Source organism: Scylla paramamosain, chromosome 17, assembly GCF_035594125.1.
Source record: "Scylla paramamosain isolate STU-SP2022 chromosome 17, ASM3559412v1, whole genome shotgun sequence".
In the NCBI taxonomy this organism is placed as follows: Eukaryota; Metazoa; Arthropoda; class Malacostraca; order Decapoda; family Portunidae; genus Scylla; species Scylla paramamosain.
In genome coordinates, this window is record NC_087167.1 from 23,418,495 (window position 1) to 23,428,494 (window position 10,000).

The window sequence follows — 10,000 nt, forward strand, 5'->3', positions numbered from 1 at the left end:
GGGTGGAATCAAAAGCTTTTCGTCTCATCAACTCCTCTCCTCTAACTGACTGTCTTCAGCTTCTCTCTCACCGCCGCAATGTTGCATATCTAGCTGTCTTCTACCGCTATTTTCATGCTAACTGCTCTTCTGATCTTGCTAACTGCATGCCTCCCCTCCTTCCGTGGCCTCGCTGCACAAGACTTTCTTCTTTCTCTCACCTCTATTCTGTCCACTTCTCTAACGCAAGAGTTAACTAGTATTCTCAATCATTCATCCCTTTCTCTGGTAAACTCTGGAACTCCCTGCCTGCTTCCGTATTTCCACCTTCCTATGACTTGAATTCCTTCAAGAGGGAGGTTTCAAGACACTTATTCATCATTTTTTGACCACTGCTTTGACCCCTGTATGGGACTGGCATTTCAGTGGGCATTTTTTTTATTACATTTTTGTTGCCCTTGGCCAGTGTCCTTCCTACATAAAAAAAAAAAAAAAATAGTAGTAGTAGTAGCAGTAGTAGTAGTAGTAGTAGTAGTAGTAGTAATGCTATTTTTCATATATTTAGTAATTTTTTTTTTTCATATTATTATTTATATTTATATTTTTTGTTTTGTTTTGACATTCATACGAATGCTATAAAGGTGAAGCATAGAAATTTATTTGATTGATTAATTAATTTATATATCTATTTATTTTGATTTTTTAAATTAATTAATTTATTTATTTTTATTATTATTATTTTTTTTTTTTATGTCTCTATGATAAGCAAAGCATTATAGAATTTATGAAAGCACATATCCTCTAGAGTCTTGCCCTACAAAAGATTCTGTAAAGTAAAAAATAAAGGGAATAAGTGTCAGTGACGTTTGATGAATAGAGGAAGGCGTGGCAGAAATTACCATAAAACGTATATAAATGAAAATTTATCTTCCTCGTATTTTCCAACTTGCGTTTGCTTCTTGAAAATTTAACTGGGTGGGTCATATAGCAGACATATTGTTCTTTCCTCCATTGTAGTTTGTTTCCAGCAAGCCCCCTAAATAAAGTTTCTGTTTTTTTTTTTTTTTTTTTTTTTTTAAAGAAATGAGGAATTACATTCTAACGCTGATCACTGAGCGGAGCGTAGACGAGCTGCTATCCTCAAGGACGTTACCTCTCTCTCTCTCTCTCTCTCTCTCTAAATAAGACTTTAAATAAAAAGAATATATATATATATATATATATATATATATATATATATATATATATATATATATATATATATATATATATATATATATATATATATATATATATATATATATATATATATATATATTAAAAGACAATGAATATCCTCTGGGGAAGGGGTGACAATCCTTATTTAACCCTTAATTTCAGTTGAATTTTGACAAGTCTACGTTAAAATGTTTCCATTTTTCTGCAGTGATAAAGAAACGTAGAGGGGTAGCTAATATATTTAATTGTTAATTGTATCTTTTTTTCTTTCTTTTTTTCATTTATTCTTTTATTAATTTTTCTTTTCATTGCTTAATTATGCATTATGCCGACACTGCAGGTTACAATTGCAGATATTGCAAGTATTTTTGACACAATACAAGTACATCCAGCTAAACTATTGCTACAGTATAGAGAGAGTATTTCGATTACATACCTTATTCTTCATCTTCTTTTCTTCTTTTTTTTTTTTAATAAATATAATAATAAATAAATAAGTAAATAGGTATTGTCAAATGAAATCGTCGAGATTACGCAGGGGTTTCGGGCAATACTTGGATGGGTGACTACACAAGCCTCATCTGTCTGAAAAAAAATAAATAAATAAAAAAAATAAGAATAAGAATAGGGAGAATGAACGAAAATTTTAAGTAATAAAGATAACAGTAAGAATTATTATAACAAGAATAAGAAAAATTACAATAAAGGAATATAAAAAAAAAGAAAGAAAGCATCCCATGTCTTTCTTCCTAATTGTCATAGAAGGGTGAATTCTTTTGTATATTTTCCAACATTTCCAATACAACGATATGAATGGGGGAAGAAAGAATAAGAATAATAGAAAGAAGGCCTCCCAACACCTAGTTCTCCGGTCTTGGCCAATTAGCTAACGGCGGGATCAGCGCAGTTAAGCAGGGGGTCCGGGAAGAACTTGGATGGGTGACCACAAAAGCCTCATCTCTCTGAGAATAGAAAAAAATAGCAATAAGAATGAGGAGAATGAACGAAAAACGAAAATAATAAAATAACAATAACAACTATAATAAAAAAAAGAAGATTAAGAATAAAAAGAACAAAAATAAGGGAAAAAAGTAATAATATATCTCTCTTGCTAATTGTCGTAGAATTATGAATGAAGGGTTAATTTTAGTGCATATTTTCCAACATTTTCAGCACAACAATGCAACAACAATACAGGAAAGAATAAGAATAAGAGAAATAAGCCCTCCCAACACCTTGTTCTCCGCTCTTGACCAATCAGCTGACGGCGGGATCAGCAAGGTTAAGCAGGGGGTCCGGGCAGAACTTGGATGGGTGACCGCACAAGCCTCATCTCTCTAAAAGTAGGATAAATAAGAATAAGATAAGGAAGAATAATAAAAAAAAATGAAAATAATAAAGATAACAATATTAATTATGACAAGAATAAGAAAAAAATAGAATAAAAAGAATGAAAAAAATAAGAATATCACAACTTTCTTGCTAATTGTCTTAGAATTTTAAATGACATGTCAGTTCTGCTGTATATTTTCCAAGATTTGTTATGAATGAGGGAAGAAAGAATAAGAATAAGAATAAGAATAAGAACAAAATGAATTAGACTAACAATAATGATCACATCTTTCATGCGGTGACTGCGTGGGCGATGAGCCTCACTGGACGTTTCTGACCAATCACAAGGCAGGGTTGGAGTCGTCGGGCCCACCCGATTCATATATAAAGGGATTTTGTGGGAAGCGCGGGCAGACTCAGCTGAGTGTTCGTTGTGAGTTGTTGTTACCACAACTATGGCACGTACCAAGCAAACGGCTCGCAAGTCCACTGGTGGCAAGGCGCCCCGCAAGCAGCTTGCTACAAAGGCAGCTCGCAAGTCTGCTCCAGCCACTGGAGGTGTCAAGAAACCCCACCGTTACAGGCCTGGAACCGTTGCTCTCCGTGAGATCCGCCGTTATCAGAAGAGCACTGAGCTGCTTATCAGGAAACTGCCTTTCCAGCGCCTGGTGCGTGAAATTGCTCAGGATTTCAAGACTGACCTCCGCTTCCAGTCCTCTGCTGTCATGGCTCTCCAGGAAGCTTCCGAGGCTTACCTCGTGGGTCTGTTTGAGGATACCAACCTGTGCGCCATCCATGCCAAGCGCGTGACTATCATGCCAAAGGACATCCAACTGGCTCGTCGCATCCGTGGCGAGCGTGCCTAAGAAGTCATCCACGAATGATCTTCATAACAGCAATATCTAGGCCCTTTTTAGGGCCAAACATCTCTTTCATTAAAGAATTTTCATAGACAATCTGTTTGGTTTTGTGGAAGAAAATATTTATTTTCCATCTTTCAGTATCAGGTATCGACTTTCAACTCAATATCCTTCCCCCCTTTTTTTTTTTTTATATTATTATTATTATTCCCTCTTCCATGGCCATATCTCTTTCACTTGGGAGAATTTTTATCTTTCTTTATCTCTATTTTTTTTTTATCTTTTCTTTATCTCCACAGAATAATAATCACGATAATAATAAGCATAATAATAATAATAATAATAATAATAATAATAATAATAATAATAATAATAATAATGATACAATAATTATTATAATAATAATCATAATAAAAACAACAATATTAATATTATTAATAATGATAATAATAATAATAATAATAATAATAATAATAATAATAATAATAATAAAAATAATAATAATAATAATATTAATAATAATAACAATAATTATAATAATAATGCATTTGTCTATATCGTATCTTTTTTCCTTTTCAAGTGTGGCTCCAATGGAGCCGGGTATTATTTTATACTGGCAGCAGTATACTGGCCGCCTGTTTACTTGGAGGAGGTATACTTGGTAACAGCCTTGGTGCCTTCAGAAACAGCGTGTTTTGCCAGTTCACCAGGCAGAAGAAGACGGACAGCGGTCTGGATTTCCCGGCTGGTGATGGTGGAGCGCTTGTTATAGTGTGCCAGGCGGGATGCCTCGGCAGCGATGCGCTCGAAAATGTCATTCACGAACGAGTTCATGATTGACATGGCCTTGGAGGACACGCCAGTGTCTGGGTGGACTTGCTTGAGCACCTTGTAGATGTAGATGGAGTAGCTCTCCTTCCTCCTGCGCTTCTTCTTCTTGTCGCCCTTGGCAATGGCCTTCTGTGCCTTGCCAGCTTTCTTGGCAGCCTTTCCTGATGCTTTGGGAGGCATAGTGTCGCCGTACTGCTGTGAGAACGAGTGTGCGTTTTAAACATTTTAAACATTTTAAACATTTTATTAAGAAAGGGGGATGAAATACAGTTCAGGGAGGGAAACAAGGGTAAGTACGAAATACAGAAATATAGGGGAAGTTTACAGTTACCGGGCGGTCCGGTTTGCTGTGGCATACATTGCTCTCCAACTTGTGGCCTTAGTACTTTATTGTTGGATAAGCTATGTGTACATTTGGGACTATGCGTGTTCAAGTTTAGTTAAGTTGTACAGATGAAATGATGATTAACTTAATAGTGACAATGAACTTTACAGTCAGTGATATACTGGTTCTGGATACGGATATTTCTCCAGGGAAAGTAGGCTCCTTGGGAACCATGCATGGCTTGATGGAGGTGCAGCGTCGTGCAATGTCTGAAGAGTTGTGAAATGCTCCCACCGCTCTTCTTCCATTCTTTTCCACACCTGCGTTGCCATCTCGTGCAGCCGAATGTTTATAGGAGCGATCGACGCTCGCTGGTGGAGCTCCTCATTCGTGGTCAGGTCCTCCCATCTGGTGTTGTAGGCGAACCGGAGAGCAGCATTCTGCACCTTTTGGAGACGGCTAATTGTAGATCTGCTCAGCGCGTGGGTTGGAACTGGAGGGTAAGTTAGCACGGGCACTACCAGGGCCTTGACAAGGTGGAGTTTGAGGTTCACTGGCAAGTCCTTGAAGCGGTAGAGTCTGGTGAGGGCAACTCTTGCCTGAGATGCCCTCTCTGCAGCGTGGGAGAGGTAGCCTCGTGATGTGATCTGCAGACCAAGGAGGCGCCCCTTCGTTTTGAACTCTACCTCTTCATCCTCCACCAGCAGGGTCGCAGGTCTGAGGGTAGAGGTGGGGATGACCGTGAATTTGCCTACGTTGGTCTTGATTTTCCACCTTTTCTCATAGGAGTTGACCCTGGCTATGTCCCTGCCAGTGCGCGCGTTGAGCATTGCTCTGGAGCGCCCCGGATGGAAGAGCACCTGGGAAACATCATCGGCGTATTGGACGTTGAGACCATGCCAGGCGTCTGGGTAGTCCCTGGTGTACACAGCGTACAGCATAGGCGAGAGGACGCTCCCCTGGGGAACACCCATTTCCAGCCTGAACGGGGAACCAGTATGAGCACCGACCTTGACCCTTGCCGTCCGGTCCGCCAGGTAGTCGCATAGTAGGCGCTCAACAGGGTCGGGGAGCTCCAGCTGCAGGATCTTGTATTTAAGCCCCATGTGCCATACCCTGTCGAACGCTTTGCTGACGTCGCGAAGGACGAGGTTGCAGCGGTGGCCTTCGGCCTGATGAATGGCAAGGGTCTCAGTTGCCACCGCGATGGCGTGGGCGGTGCCTCGTCCCTGCCTAAAGCCGTACTGTGCCATGTTGAACCATCTTCCTTCTTCAAGGTGTGCTCGAAGCCGTCTCCCTACCACCCGCTCCAGCATCTTCCCAGGCACCTCCAGGAGGGAGATAGGCCTGTAATTAGCTGGCCGGTTGGGTGATTTCCCAGCCTTCGGAATGAACCGCATTACAGCACCTTTCAGGCCATCTGGAAAGTATCCGGCGGAGAGGGCTGCACTGAATATATGGCTGAGGCGCTGTAGTGCGATTCGTGGCAGATGCATGAGGATGGTTTTCCCTATCCCGCTGCTCCCCGGTGATGTCTCCTTGGCGGAGCTCACCGCTGCTCTCAGTTCCTCTGTAGAGATACTGCAGTCCAGGTGGGAGGACCCCGTCAACCTCGCAGGGTCTGCTGTGTGGTGTGGAGTTATCCTGTGAGAGTTAGTCAGCATAAATTCATGTACAATGTTCTGGTCTGCGTCAGCGTCATCGTCGTCGTTGTCCCTAAAAACCTGTTCCCATATGGATGTAAAAAGTCTTTCTTTCTCTCTGTCAGTGTGATGTTTTTGTCCATTGTCGTCAATCAAATATACGTTAGGTTGTTTAGACTGTCCTGATAGTGTCTTGAGTCTATTCCAGAATTGTCGTGGTCGTTTGTACTTAACTGTCAAGTCAGTCACTGTCCGTCCCCAGTAGGTCGTTGCCTCTGTCCGTCTCAGCTCATGTAGCGACTGCCGTAAGAGCGTGTATCGTCTGTAGTCGGTCGTCGTCCAGCCGGTCCTTGCCGCTCTATCACGCAGTGCCTGAAATTGTATTTGAGTCAGTATTGTGTTCCGTGATGGTCGAGGTCCTGGCGTCTTCCTATACGTCTTCTGTGGGACATGTCGAGCTACTGCGTCCTTCACTGTCCTTGTCCATCTGTCTAGCGCATCGTCGATGTCTTCTAGGGTCCCGTAAGAGACGTCTGGGTGATCTGTCATCTGGAGGTCGTGATCAGTTTGGAAGGCATCCCAGTCAGTCCTGTGTAGAACATAAGAAGCTGTAGTTGGTGTAAGGATGGGTGAAGTGGAGATGTCCATTATGACTGGAATGTGGTCACTGGAGGTCAGGGGTCCTGGAATTATAGAGTGAAAGAGAAAGTTGTTGCTATTGGTGAGAATGATGTCTGGGGAAGTCGCTGTAAGAGGTCCATAGTAGGTTGGAAACTGGGGCCCTATGTGTCTGGCTGTTCGGTGTCGTAAGTATTGTATTAGGTCACGCCCCACAGTGTTGGTCGATTTAGTCCCTAGTGTAGGGTGTCTGGCGTTTAAGTCGCCTGCTATGAAGACAGGTGTCTCTCTCCGTAACAGCCTAAGGAAGTCTGGGTGGGGTAGGTAAGGTCGTCTTGGGGGTAAGTATGATGTTGCTATCGTTACTGGTCCATCTGTCGTGTGTGTGGTAACTGCTAATGTTTCTGAAAGGAAGTCGTCATCTATCCTGTGAACTATTCTTGTCTTAATTGCAATGGCTACTCCATCCATAGGTTGGCTGTCAGTATTTCGCTTGTACACTCTGTAACCCGGGATTGTCAGCTTGGAGTCGGTCTTGAGTCCGTGGCTTGTAAGGAGTATTATGTCCGGGTCAAAGCGTCTGTACGTGTTGATGAGGTCAAACTTTCGTGTTTCCCAGCTCAGAACATTATGTAGAATTATACGTAGTCTTGTCATTGTGTGTGGCTGGTCTTGTTGGTCCTGCGTTGCGAGGTCTTCCGAGGGATTGGGCCATTCTTCAGGGCGGAGAACACATCGTCTGGAACAGACTGGCAGTGATGCTGGAGCGAACCCTTGTATCTCCTCAGCCACTCCTGAACATTTGGCGTGTCTTCCTCTCCTCCAGAGTGGCCAAATTTGTAGCGACCCTCTCGTAGCCCTGATTTGAGGTGTGAGTAAGTGAGTGCCTTGGGCCAGGAGTCGGATGCTCGTTTGTAAACGGAGACCTCGATCCTTTCTTCATCTTCTTCATCTTCCTCTTCTTCTTCTACTGCTTTCGGGTGTTTGCCTTCGCTGTCTTTTACCTGAAGTGTTGGGGGTTCGTCATTTTCGTTAGTATCCTCTTGGTGCTCCGATCGATGGTTTTCAGTGGTATCCGTGGCAGGGGACGTGGTGGCAGCTGAGGTCATCTGTGCCAAGTCTGAGGCACCCGTTATCGCTCTCAGGATATCGGATGAGGGTGGATGTGGTGGGAGCCTCACTTCCGGAAGTCCGTTCAGCCTCAGGCTTTCATTCAAAGTGGCCTGGAAGCTACCCGGCTTGGCGCTGTTGACGAGATGTGCGTGAAGTACGCACATCAGTCCTGTCAGGTTGTGTCCTGCCACGTTCTGAGTGGGGGGTGCCTGTGCTGCCTGGGAGTATGAGAAATTAGGTTGAGTCCTGTTTCTCCTCTGCTCTTCTTCTTTCTCCCTCAGCGCCTCCTTGCGGACCGGACAGCGCATCGCTCTGGCACTGTGAGGGCCATCGCAGTTGATGCATTTCTTCTCCCGGGCCTGGCAGTCTCGGAAGGTATGGTCCGAGCTTGCACACTCTGAGCAGCGTTTGTAGGTGTTCGGGTGAGGGCACTGACTTGTGGCATGCGTCTCCACTGCATAGCACCTGTTGCAGGAGAGTATAGGTATATAAACCTCCTGCCGGATCTGATGGGGAGGCACAGACATGCTGAACATCAGGATCCCATTATCAGTGGCCTTTTTGGACATTTCGCTGCTCCTGAAGGTGATCTTGACCGTGCTAGAGCGGGGGAACTTATATACCTCCGCTACCTTCGCCCATCCATTGGAACGCTCGATTTCTTCCTGTATGCCTTCAGCTGTATGCTCACATATCAGCTCATCGAGCTGAAAGCACAGGACCGTCCGCTGGGCTTTGAGCTCGGGTGGGAGCAAGGGGTTGAAACCTCCTTCCAGCAGAGCTTTTAGTACTTTTCTCAGTTGAAAAGTGGTATATATATTAGCGTGCCTACTCAGGATCAGGAGTCGCCACCTCAGCGAGCGTCCTGATTGGTCCAGACGCGCTCTGGGCCGATCTGATCTCGCGTATATATAGCCGTTTTTCCCAAAATTCACTACTTGCTCGCAGAGCTACCGACGAGATTAGAGTACTCGCGCTCCTCATTTATCACCAACAACAACAACTACTACTACTACTACTACTACCACAACATCCATTATCATGTCTGGACGCGGCAAGGGAGGAAAGGTGAAGGGAAAGTCAAAGTCCCGTTCCAGTCGTGCTGGACTCCAGTTCCCGGTCGGCAGGATTCATCGCCTTCTAAGGAAAGGCAACTACGCCGAGCGCGTGGGTGCTGGTGCCCCCGTGTACCTTGCGGCAGTTATGGAGTACCTGGCTGCTGAAGTCCTTGAGCTTGCCGGCAATGCCGCCCGTGACAACAAGAAGACTCGCATCATCCCACGTCACCTGCAGCTGGCCATCCGCAACGACGAGGAACTTAACAAGCTCCTCTCCGGAGTCACCATTGCACAGGGTGGCGTGCTGCCCAACATTCAGGCCGTGCTCCTTCCCAAGAAGACTGAGAAGAAGTAAATAAAGGGCCTCCCTCCCCTTCAGCCAATATCACCATCAATCCGGCTCCTCTTCGGAGCCACACGTTCAAACATCTAGAGAGTTGTGTAGACTATACTGGTATATCAATAATAAGCAAGTAGTGTATACTATATTTCTACTAATGTACCTGCTGTGTGTCACAGTGGAGAGTTGATTAGATGTGTTGCCTATTGTGATATGTTGAGCGTCTTTTTCATCTCAATGTATATTTTGTTTTATGAGAAACTGAGAACGATGAGGGGCGTGATCATTGAAATAAGTCAATGATAATAATAATAATAATAATAATAATAATAATAATAATAATAATAATAATAATGATAATAATAATAATAATAATAATAATAATAATAATAATGATAATAATAATAATACTTGGAGAAGACCTGATGAAGTGAGAAAGATGGTTATAATTAATAATGGTTTCTTTTCTTAGCTCAGATAGTGATAGTGAACATGGTTATGAGAAAGTAGTAGTAATAATAGTAGTCTATGGTCCTTCTTTCTTTTCATGTTTGTGGACCTTAAAAAGGTCCGGGAGATGATGTTATTCAATGATGATAATGCAAGCTGAATAGCTGGCACCATCTCAATAATGGAGCGATTTAACCACCAAATCCGTACAGGGTACGGCCCTGACGCTTGAG